This window comes from Myxocyprinus asiaticus, chromosome 12 (assembly GCF_019703515.2).
Source record: "Myxocyprinus asiaticus isolate MX2 ecotype Aquarium Trade chromosome 12, UBuf_Myxa_2, whole genome shotgun sequence".
In the NCBI taxonomy this organism is placed as follows: domain Eukaryota; kingdom Metazoa; phylum Chordata; class Actinopteri; order Cypriniformes; family Catostomidae; genus Myxocyprinus; species Myxocyprinus asiaticus.
This window is the reverse complement of record NC_059355.1, coordinates 23,348,003-23,360,819: the sequence shown is the minus strand read 5'-3', so window position 1 is coordinate 23,360,819 and position 12,817 is coordinate 23,348,003.

Sequence of the window (12,817 nt, the reverse complement as noted above, 5' to 3'; positions counted from 1 at the left end):
GGGCAGTATGTCCTGGGCGTAATATGCCATAGTTATGGCGTCAATGAGCCAGTGGGCGATCCTCTGCTTGGAGACAGTGCTTCCTTTCCGCTGTACACCAAAGCAGACAAAGAGCTGCTCAGGTATTCTAAAGCTCTGCGTACAATCCAAATAGATGAGTAAAGCGTGCACCGGACACAGCAACGACAGGGCTGGGTCTGCCTCCTCCTGGGGCAGCACTTGCAGGTTCACCACCTGGTCACTAAAATGGGTGGTGGGAACCTTGGGCACATAGCCCAGTCGGGGTCTCAGGATCATGTGAGAGTAACCCGGACCGAACTCCAGGCATGTTTCACTGACAGAGAACGCTTGCGCAGTCAGGAGGGCAGTCTTCAAGGAGAGTGCCTTAAGTTCAGCTGACTACAAAGGCTCAAAGGGGGCTCTCTGTAGACACTGAAGAACTACAGAGAGGTCCCATGAGGGAACGAGGCATGGTCTGGAGTGATTCAGCCTCCTGGTGCCTCTTAGGAACCTGATGATCAGGTCGTGCTTCCCTTGGTGTGCTGTTATGGCGGCAACGTACACCTTCAAGGTGGAAGGGGACAGCCTCCCTTCCAACCTCTCCTGCAGGAAGGAAAGCACTGATCCGACTGCGCATCTCTGGGGGTCTTCCTGTTGGGAAGAACACCACTTAGCGAACAGATGCCACTTAAAGGCATACAGGCGCCTTGTAGAGGGGGCCCTAGCCTGAGTGATCGTGTCTACCACCGCAGGTCCAGGGGCCATACATGGAGATTCCAGAGGTCTGGTCGCGGGTGCCAGAGGGTGCCCCTTCCCTGAGAAAGAAGGTCCTTCCTCAGGGGAATTCGCCAGGGGGGAGCTGTCGCGAGGAGCGTAAGGTCCGAGAACCACGAGGATGACCTGCTCCTCATCCTCCCTGACCTTGCACAGGGTCTGTGCAAGTAGGCTCACTGGGGGAAACGCATATTTGTGTAGGCCAGGGAGCCAGCTGTGTGCCAGCGTGTCTATGCCGAGGGGAGCCTCTGTGAGGGCGTACCAGAGCAGGCAGTGGGAGGATTCTTGGCAGGCGAACAGGTCCGCCTGTGCCCGTCCAAATCGACTCCAAATCAGCTGGACCACCTGAGGGTGGAGTCTCCACTCTCCCCTGAGGGTAACCTGCCGTGACAGCGCGTCCGCAGTAGTGTTGAGGTTGCCCGGGATGTGAGTGGCTCGCAGCGACTTGAAGTGCTGCTGACTCCAGAGGAGGAGACGGCTGGCGAGTTGTGACATACAACGAGAGCGCAGACCGCCTTGGCAGTTGACATATGCTACCGTTGCCATGTTGTCTGTCTGAACTAACACGTGCTTGCCCTGGATCAACAGCCAGAACCTCCGCAGGTCGAGCATAATTGCTAACAACTCGAGGCAGTTGATGTGCCAATGCAGTTGTGGACCCGTCCAGAGGCCGACGGCTGCGTGCCCGTTGCAAACAGCGCCCCAGCCTGTTTTGGAGGTGTTTGTCGTGACCACGACGCGCCTGGAGACCAATACTAGAGGAACACCTGCCCATAGAAACGAGAGGTCGGTCCAAGGGCTGAAAAGACGGTGACAGACCGGCATGATGACAACGCAATGTGTCCCGTGGCACCATGCCCATCTCGGGACTCGAGTCTGGAGCCAGTGCTGAAGCGGCCTCATATGCATCAACCCGAGCGGGGTGGCCACCGCCAAGGATGCCATATGCCCCAGGAGCCTCTGAAAAAGTTTCAGTGGAACCGCTGTTTTCTGTTTGAATGCCTTCAAAGAGGCCAGCACCGTCTGGGCACGCTCGTTCGTAAGGCGCACCGTCAAGGAGACAGAGTCCAACTCCAAACCGAGAAAAAGATGCTCTAAACCGGGAGGAGCTTGCTCTTTTCCCAGTTGACCCGAAGCCCTAGTCGGCTGAGGTGTGAGAGCACCAGGTCCCTGTGTGCGCACAACATGTCTCGAGAGTGAGCTAGGATTAGCCAGTCGTCGAGATAGTTGAGAATGCGAATGCCCACCTCCCTTAACGGGGCAAGGGCAGCCTCTGCGGCCTTTGTGAAGACACGAGGAGACAGGGACAGGCCGAAAGGGAGAACTTTGCACTAATACGCCTGACCCTCGAATGCAAACCGCAGGAAGGGTCTGTGTCGAGGAAGGATCGAGACGTGGAAGTATGCATCCTTCAGGTCTACCGCCGCGAACCAATCTTGATGCTGGACGCTACATTTGGAATCAAATTGTGGTTTTCTGTGTATGTTGAGGACACAGGGCAGGTGGCTAGCCCCTTTTCTCCTTCTGAAGTGGTGGTGCCTTGGTTATGAAGTGTGGTGCATCTATGCTTGACTTCACTTGTGTGCTGGTGTGTGCATGAGTTTTCAGTATGGAGTACAGGGGGGTGCACAGTCACGGGGTCGTAGTTCACCCCAGCAATCTGAGGTGGGGGAGTTAAGAGAGATGTTGAAGCTGCAACAGGAGCAGTTAAATCAGCTCATGCAGTGTATCGCATGTTTGCAGGGCCCTCATTCTCACCCTCATACTCACTCTTCCCATAGTGGGCCTGTTATTTGTAGGCGGTGTCAAAAGCCAGGACATTTTGCAAGGGAGTGCAAGGGGGAATGTGTTTTGTCCAAGTCGCCCCTTATAAAGCAATCGCTGGGGGCAGGCAGACGCGATATGATCACTCTTCCGAAAAATAGGTCCTGTCATGCTGAAGAGCCACAGCCCGGCTGGGGAAATGACTGGCTCCGAAGCCTTTAGTGAACCCAATTTGATTCCAAATTTGATGTCATCCTGTCTGCATCTTGATGTTCCCTGTCTGTCACTCACTCGACGCTGTGTCGATGTAGTGACATTAGGGGTTCGATCTTGAGAGCCCCAATCACCTTTGCTTTAAATAGAAAAGGCCAGTGAAAATTGCCGAGTGGAATTTGCATGCTACTCTCCGCCCCGGACATACGGGTATAAAAGGAGATGGTGTGCATCATTCATTCAGATTTCTTCAGAGCCGAATGCATGTATTGTGTTCGTCCTCTCACCTTTCGCTTACGCTGCTGGATTTTACGGCGCATACCAGCTGTCACCCTCGCACGGTCGAGTGTTGTGCTTCCCCTGGGCGCTTCGGCGGCTGAGACCGCGGGTGCTAAAAGAGTATATTCAAAAGAGTATATTTCCTTCTAAAAGAGCTCGCGCAAATGTTTGACGTCTTTTTAAAGATGTCCTTCCACCTTTGCACTACTGGATGTGACCGTTATCTCTCTCCTCCGGACAGCCATGAAATCTGTCTCGAGTGCTTGGGGTGCCAGCACACCGAGGCAGCTTTGTGGAAGGTTTATGTTCTCATTGCGAGAACATGCCCATCAGAGCGTTGCGGTCGCGGCTCACTTCCTTCTTCATGAAGCAAGGAGCCACCGCGGCTGCTCCCTAACCCGCTCCGTCCTGGGCTGATGCTCAGCCGGCCGGGTCGGAAAGCACCACGGGCGATCTGGATGTGGATATGAGAATGTTTTTGCCGGCTCAACCCCTGCGGATCTCCCATCCCCCAGCATGCTCGTTCAATCCAGAAGAGCTGTCGAGCGATACAGATGGTCCGCCTCAGGGCGGATTTAATGTGTCGTTCGCGGCTCGTGACGAGGATGAGCTTACGGTCGCATCATCAGAGGGTAGGCTTCTGCAATCAGAAGCGGGCGGATCTTCTGAGCTCCCGCACATGGGCGGTAGAGCACAGGATGAGGCGGATGCTGAGATGGCAGCCGTGCTTGCTCGGGTGGCTGTGAATATCGGGCTGAAGTGGAACCCTCCACCCTGCCCTGAGCGTTCGCGGCTGGATGATTGGTTTCTGGGCTCGGAGCGCGACTCACGGCCGCCCCCCGCCCCGGTGCCTCTCTTCCCGGAAGTGCACGAGGAGCTAACGAAGTTGTGGAAGGCACCTTTAAAAAAAAAGAAAAAAAAAGCTGCCTGCACACACTTTGTGGGCTCGTCCATCCTAACTACCCTCGACGGTGGAGTGGCTAAGGGATATGTCGAGCTCCCTCAGGTGGAGCACACCATAGCGGTGCATTTATGCCCACAGGGTGCAGCCACCTGGCACGACTGACCAAGGCTCCCTTCCAAGGCCTGTAAGTTCTCTTCCTCATTAATGACGAAGGCTTACAATCCCGCGGGTTAAGCCGCTTCTGCCCTGCACGCCATGGCCATCCTGCATGGGGCCAAGGCACTGAAAGATTTGCTTGAGGGTAGAACCGACCCAGGGCTGATGCAGGAACTGCGTACTGTAACCGACCTCGCCTTATGGGCAACGAAAGTCATGGCGTGCGCCCTGGGCCGGACGATGTCCATTGCTGTGGTCCAAGAGTGGCACCTGTGGCTCAACCATGCGGAGATGCGTGACACCGAGAAAGTCCGCTTTCTCGATGCGGCCATCTCCCAAGGGGGGCTTTTTGGCGATGTCGTCGAGGATCTCGTCCATCAGTTCTCGACGGTGAGGAAGCAGACTTCTTGCCATGAAGCGACTCGGCCGCTTTTAGGCCTCCGAAGTCCCACGCCCCATCTGCTTCTCGCCAGAGCCATTCCCCTGCGGTGCCGGCCCCGGCTCCCATACCATCGGAGCCCGTATGCCGGCCTCAGAGAATAAGATCCTCCCACGGGAAGTTGTCTCCACCTGCCCGTCACCCGGCCCTCAAGAACCCCGGATGGGCTTTGAGGCGGCCCTGGCTCAGGCAACCCGGGGATGTAGTGACTGACTCCGACCAGTCTGACCCCGACTCTCCAGCCCCACCATTACCCCTGGGCCAGCGCATGGTGAGTATTATATCGCCGGGTGCTCTCTGGGTCTTGGCACCCACATGGTCAGTAAAACAGCGGTCTCCTCATTCCCTGGGTCAGCACACTCACGACAGCCAGGCGCTGGAAGTCTTTCCGGTCAATCAGGCAAACGCGAGTACCTCCCGTTCCCTCGTTCTCTGTCGAGAGACAGCCGGCAAACAGGTAAGTGTGCTGGTCTCTGGGGTCGCTCGCCCGCCTCAGTCACCGGCCACCGTTGCGGGCTTGTGGAGCAGCACGTCCCCCCTGGGCTGTCTTCCAGGTGGGGCGCCTGCTCTGCCTTGCCCCGAACCACCCTGCCTGGGCACCGTAAGTCCAGTCGTCGTCCCCTGGTGCCGCTGGAATGGAGTCTGGAGGCCTGGTTAGCGCTCTCCAGCCCCTCGCTGTGGCTCATCAGGATTATTCGCCTCAGCTACGCAATCCAGTTCACCAGACACCCAACCAGGTTCAGTGGCATCCTCTCAACTATGGTGCGTGTCCGGGCGGAGGTTGCCACCCTTCTGGCAAAGGGAGCAATAGAGCCCATCCCTGTAGCTGAGTTGCACAAGGGCTTTTACAGCCCTTATTTTATCATGCCCAAGAGAGGGGGAGGGTCGCACCCAATCTTGGATCTGCATGCTTGAACAAAGCCTTACACAGGCTTCAGTTCAAGATATTAACGCAGAAGTGCATCCTGGCATCAGTACGGCATCAGGATTGGTTCGCAGCCATCGACCTGAAGGACACATACGTTTACGTATCGATCCTTCCTCGACACAGACCCTTTCTTTGGTTTGTCTTCGAGGGACGAGCAAACCAGTACAAGGTCCTCCCCTTCGGTCTGTCCCTGTCCCCTCGTGTCTTTACCAAGGTCGCCCTGGCTCCACTGAGGGAGAAGGGCATTCGCATTCTCAATTATCTCAACGACTGGCTAATCCTAGCTCACTCGCGTGATCTATTGTGTGCGCACAGGGACCTTGTGCTTCAGCACCTCGACCTCGATCGGGCTTCAGGTCAACTGGGAGAAGAGCAAGCTCTCCCCTGTGCAGAGCATCTCTTTTCTCGGTGTGGAGTTGGACTCGGTCACTCTCAAGGCACGTCTTATGACCAATCGTGCTCAGTCAGTGCTGACCTTCCTGAAGACCTTCAGGCAGAAGGTAGCGGTGCCAGTGAAACAATTTCAGAGGCTCCTGGGACATATGCCATGCTCGGAGGAGGTTCACCCCATCGGGTTGAGACTGCTTCAGCATTGGCTACAGACTCGTGTCCTGAGGTGGGCATGGCGCCACGGCAACTGGCGTGTGACCATCACATCACAGTGCCATCAGACTTTCAGCCCTTGGTCGGACCTGGCATTTCTATGGGCAGGTGTTCCCCTAGAGCGGGTCTCATGGCGTGTCGTGGTAACGACAGATGCCTCGAACTCAGGCTGGGGTGCCATGTGCAACAGGCAGGCAGTGTCAGGCTCTGGACGAGGCCCCGACTCCTTTGGCAGAGCATCAACTGCTTAGAGTTGCTGGCAGTATTGCTGGCCCTGCGGAGGCTTAGACCGTTGATTCAGGGCACGCATGTGTTGGTCCGGCCAAGGTGGCGTACGCTCGCGTCGCATGTCGCAACTCACCCGCCGCTGCCTCCTCTGTAGTCAGCAGATATTGAAGTCACTGTGAGCCACTCACCTTCCGGGCATCCTCAACTGTGCAGCGGACGCGCTCTCATGGCAGGTAACGCCCCATGGGAGAGATTCTGGGAGGCACAGGTTGACCTGTTCACCTCCCAAAATTTCTCTCACTCCACCCTTTGGTACTCCCTGTCCGAGGCTCCCCTCGGCATGGGTGCCTTGGCACACAGCTGGCCTCAGGGGCTGTGCAAGTATACGTCTCCTCCTGTGAGCCTCATTGCAGAGCAAATGCAGGGAGGACGAGCAGCAAATCCTGTTCGTTGCGCCGTACTGGCCCAACCGGACATGGTTCTCGGATTTGATGCACCTGACAATAGCACCTCCCTGGCGCATTCCCCTGAGGCAGGACCTTCTCACTTAGGGGCAAGGCACGCTCCAGCACCCGCTGCTGGACCTCTAGAATCTCCACGTCTGGCTCCTGGATGGGACGCGGAAGACCTAGTGGGTCTTCCGCCAGCGGTGGTAAGCACAATCACTCAGGCCAGAGCACCCCCCAAAAAGGCGTCTGTATGCCTTGAAGTGGCGTCTTTTCGCTAACTGGTGTTCTTCCCGTGGGGAAGACCCACAGAGATGCGCATTCGGGTCTGTGCTGTCTTTTCTTCAGGAAGGGCTGGAGAGACGGCTGTCTCCCTCTACCCTGAAAGTGTACGTGGCTGCCATAGCAGCTCAACACGATACATTAGACGGCAGTCCCTCACGACAGCGTGACCTGATAAACAAGTCACTCAAAGGTGTGAGGAGATTGAATCCTCCTAGACCGCGCCCGATCCCCTCTTGGGATCCCTCTGTGGTCCTACCTGCCCTACAGGGAGCCCCGTTTGAGCCCCTGGAGCGGGCCGAGCTCAGCACTCTGCCTCTGAAGACGGCCCTCCTGGTGGCGCTCACTTCCATCAAGAGGGTGGGGGACCTGCAGGCGCTCTCTGTTACCAGCGAATTCCTGGAGTTCGGGCCGGCACACTCTCACGTGATCTTGAGACCCCAGCCCAGTTACGTGCCCAAGTTTCCCACCACTCCTTTTCGGGACCAGGTGGTGAACCTGCAAGCGCTTCCTTCAAAGGAGAAAGACCCTGCCTTGTCATTGCTGTGTCCAGTTTGCGCCCTGTGCATCTATCTGGACCGCACGCAGAGCTTTAGACACTTGGAGCAGCTCTTTGTCTGTTTTGGAGGACAACAGAAGGGGAAAGCTGTCTCCAAGCAGAGGTTGGCCCATCAGATTTTGGATGCCATTTCTCTCGCATACCAGTCTCAGGACTTGCCGTGCCCCTTGGGAGTCCGGGCACACTCCACTGGAGGTGTTGTGTCCTCCTATGCATTGGCAAGGGGGGCCTCTCTAGCAGACATATGCAGTGCTGCGGGTTGGGCTATGCCCAATACCTTTGCGAGGTTTTATAACCTATGCATATACCCGGTTTCGACCCAAGTGTTACGCGGTAACAGCAGGTAGACCAGGTGGCCGGTTGGGTGTATTGCTTGCATCACGCCTTTCCCCTTTTTCAAAGGTGATAATGTGCGCCTTTTGTCAACAACAGTTCCCCATACCGGTGAACTCCAGACACCTCTTAATTTCTTTAGCACTGTCCAGTGACAAACTCGGCGGAGGAGTAACGCCACCAGGCCCAGTACTCATGGTTTTCCCCTTTTCAGATGAGCCCGTGTGCTTGGGCTCAGTGCTCCATGCATGGTGATTCCCCTTTGGTAATCCCATGTGATGAGTTTCCACTGTTCGGTTTCCCCCTTAGGTGAAACCTGTGTCTCCCCTCGTCAGAGCTTTCTCTGTCTCGGCCACTGTGCTGTGTACCCTCTCTGTAGATAGGGTCCTCCTGTGGTATCATTCCATATGTGTACTTCCCCGTTGGTAAGTCCATGTGAGGTACGCTCCACATGTTAACCTCCCTCCAGCAGGATGTGGTCTCCGTAGTGCTCTCCTTCCTGGAGAGAGAAGAGCACTTCCCAGCACTATTCTAGAAAGTGCTCGGTGGGAGATTGCTTAACAGCAAATTTAGAAAGGCACCGCCGGTAGCCTACTTGGGTAAGTGCCTCCTCCCCCCTTAACGGGACTAGGGAGACGCCTTACCTAACTCACTGGAAGGTCACAACATGGTTGAGCGCTCGCTGCGGGGCATGCTGCAGCTTGCCCGTGTCCACTCTTCCGTGCCTCGTGACACGGTTCAGCGCCTGCGGCGTTTCCTATAGGAACCCCTAGTGTCACTACATCGACCCCATGTCAAGTGAGTGACAGACAGGGAACGTCTTGGTTACTGATGTAACCTCTGTTCCCTGATGGAGGGAACAAGACATTGTGTCCCTCCTGCCGTGGCGCTGAACCGGCCGCTGACATGGCCGGGACTCTCTATTGGCTCCTCAGCATAAATCTGAATGAGTGATGCACACCATCTCCTTTTATACCCGTATGTCCGGGGCAGAGAGTGGCATGCAAATTCCACGCACCAATTTTCATTGGCCTTTTCTATTTTAAGCAAAGGTGATTGGGGATCTCAAGATCGAATCCCTAGTGTCACTACATCAACACAACATCTCATTCCATCAGGGAACAGAGGTTACATCAGTAACAAAGACATTTTAATTGGCGGAATCCCTGTTTAATAGATACTGGTTCAATGGTATCCACCATCACGGAAAGTTGCTTCATTCAGCATTTCCAGCTTACCAGCAGGAATCACTGAAGATTAGGCCTGCGTTAGGAAGTATTGGTTCTCAAGCCATTCAAGCAGCTGACCCCACTGTCCATGAGCAAATTGCAGTGGTGGATTTGTCCGGGTTGCCAGAAAATGAACAAAAGGTAAGGTCAGGGCCTTGCTTATGAAGTACCAAATTGTTTTCTCTGCATATGATGTGATCTGGGATGCACAGATCTCATCTCCCATGATATCCATCTCCTAGATGATGCTCCTGTGCGGCAACGACATTGCTGTAGACCTCCCTGCAAGTATGAGGTTGTGAGAGCCCACATTAATCAACTGCTGGAGTCTCAGGTAATCAGGGAGAGTTGCAGCTCCTACGCTTCACCAGTTGTTTTGCACACACATGTGTGTTGACTACCATCAGCTGAATGCCAAGACAAGACGGGAGGTGTTCCCCTTGCCTCAGATTGAGGAGTCGCTGGATGCGTTGGCAGGGGCCTGTTGGTTTTCTACCATGGATTTAGCCAGTGGCTATAACCAGGTCCCTGTAACTGAGGGGGACAAGCCAAAGACCACTTTTTGCACCCCATTCGGCCTGTTCAAATGGAACCGGATGCCGTTTGGACTCTGCAATGCCCACTCTACATTCCAGTGACTGATGGAGAGTTTATTTGGAGACCAGCAGTGTCGGTCCCTACTTTTGTATCTGGATGATATTGTGGTATTCTCCAACTCCACTGTCCATTATCTGGAGAGGTTGGAGGTGGTTTTAGGCCGTCTGGAGTGGGAGGGGTTGAAGGCCAAACTGGAGAAGTGTGCCTTCTTCCAGCAAGAGGTGAGATACCTGGGCCATATTATTTCGGCCGGGGGTGTGGTGACAGATCCTAGTAAGATTGAGGCTGTGGGCCAGTGTCACAGAATTACGGTCCTTCCTGGGCTTTGCCAGCTTCTACCAGCAGTTTGTGGAGGGGTTTGCCAAGTTGGATTTCCCATTACATAGACTGGTGGGGGAGTTTGCTGGCATAAAGAGGAAGCAAACTGGAAGGAGTTTCGTTAGTGCCTGGGATGAGCGGTGTTAGGAGAGCTTTGAGGGGTTAAAAGAGAAACTCACCACTGCCCCAGTACTTGCTTATGCAGATTTCTCTAAACCCTTCATTCTCAAGGTGGACTCCAGCTACCAAGGTTTGGGGGAAGTCCTTTCCCTGAAGAAGGAAGGCAAGGTAAGGCCGATTGCATATGCTAGCTGCAGTCTGTGGCCCACTGAGTGCAATATGTCCAATTATAGCTCTATGAAGTTGGAGTTTTTGGTGCTCAAGTGGGCCATGACAGACAAATTTTGTGAGTACTTGTTGGGTAATAAGTTTGTGGTATTTACAGATAATATCCCCCTTAGCCACCTGACATCCGCAAAGCTTGGTGCTACTGAGCAGCATTAGGCCGCCCAGCTAGTTTGAGATTTTGAGATTAAGTATTGGTCATATAAGAGTAATAGAAATGCAGATGCCCTTTCACGGCGGGACCCACCAGACTCTGGTGTGTTGGATAGGTTGGTCCCGGTCACTGCAATTCCTGGGTCATCGCGGCAGCTAGCAGGGTTGGGCCTGGCTGGAGTAGTGACCCAATGTGCGGCCACTACGCTGCCTGGTTATTCAGTTGGCGAATTGGGTTCGCTTCAGGCAGCTGACTCAATTATCCAAGAAGTTTTGGGATTTTGTAGGCAAGGTACTCACTCGGGGCCTGATAAACAGCATCAAATGTCTGTGGGACCATTTGGTAGAGCAGGATGGTATACTTTATTGCAGATTTCATTGTCCCAATGATAAGGAGGAGGTGTTACAGGTGGTATTGCCGGCTGTCTTGAAGTCCGAGGTGTTGAGGCAATTGCATCAGCAACACGGACATCAGGGCATTGAGCGCACCACAGATTAAGTGAGGCAGATGTGCTATTGGCCCGGCCTGTCATTAGATGTGGTGGGTTGGTGTAAAGTGGGACCTATTCCTGTGGTTCTGAAAAAGAATCAGCCAAGTCCGCAGGAGCCCTTGCCTGGAGGCCTGCCTTGTGCAGATGAGGTAGTTGTATGCAGAACCGAGTGAGTGACGGCAGGTCAACATTCAAATCTGCACCTCGGGGGCCTGGGTAGCTCAGCGAGTAAAGACACTGACTACCACCCATGGAGATCGCGAGTTTGAATCCCAGGGCATGCTGAGTGACTCCAGCCAGGTCTCCTAAGCAACCAAATTGGCCCGGTTGCTAAGGAGGGTAGAGTCACATGGGGTAACCTCCTCGTGGTCGCTATAATTTGGTTCACTCTTGGTGGGGAGCGTGGGGAGTTGTGCATGGATGCCACGGTGGATGGCGGTCTCAGACGTGGAGGCAACTGAGATTCATCCTCCGCCACCCCAACTGAGGCAAATCACTATGCCACCATGAGGACTTAGAGCGCATTGGGAATTGGGTACTCCAAATTGGGGAGAAAAAGGGATGAAAATACAAAAAAAAAGTAGCAAGCACCTCGTGATAATTTTTTACAATTTAAAGTGTGTAAGATGTGTTAGTTTAAAGAAATTAACCATCATAGGAGAATTTACTTGCTGCTAACCATTTGATAACTTTTAATTTGACATGGAGGAAAAGAAAAGAAACAAATACTTCAGTAGACAAAAGCTGGATGTTATTTGAGGAAATTACTACAAGGAAAAGTTCTCCTTGGGAAGCTTGATAATAATATCACGTTGGAAATTAAGAGGCGGGTAATAGGGAAAGTGTGGCGGAGGCTGCCTCCGCTGTGCCCAACTCCAATTGGGATGTGGATAGAGGGTGAAAAAGAAAGTCTTAGTTTTCTAATTTTATAATTATTATGTTCTTATGAACTCTAAAGATCGGAGAGAGAGAGCGCTATATGCAGCGCCTTCATTAGCATGATTGGTCACCACATTAATAAGCTTCAAAACAACATTTATTGTTTGAATTTGATGATAACATTTATATGGTTTACAGGCTGAAAATTTAAATATAATTAAACACAAAACAGTCAAAAATATTTTTTTGGTCTAAAATAACATTTCTTCGTAAACAGCCCACTGCGACTTCAGACTCAACATGAAAAACCCAGTAAATTCATTAAACATCTTACCTTTTAGAATTTAAGACAACTGTGAGGTTATCCTAACTTTAAGATGTTATTTATGACAATATTTAAGAACATTTTTTTCTATCATTTGAATGCTTCTTAAGTTTTCTTGAGAACAATCTTAAGAAAAAAGATAAGAACTTTCTTAAGAAGTATATTCGGGAATACAAAATATTCTTAACTTTTTTCTTAAGTTACATATTAAGAACAAAATGGTGTTTAAGAAGAAATTTCTTCTTAAGAATGTTTCCTGAATCCGGCCCCAGTTCTGAATAGTATCAAAAGTAATGTCCCTTGTAATTAAAAAGTTATTATTTTTAGGTCTGTCAGTAGATACAAATAAAAAAAATAAAAAAATATATATACAAAAGAGAAAATTTTGGGTCTGTTCCAGAAACTAGTGAGCCTTGCAAAGAACTAGTGAGCTCAAAACCAAGTGGGTGTAATGAAGATGCAGACAAGATATGATCCATGTGCAAAGCTTTAATAGACAAACTCATAGTCAGATACAGGCAGGGGTCACAGCAGAAGAGCAAGAGAACAGGTGAACAGAATCCAATACAAAA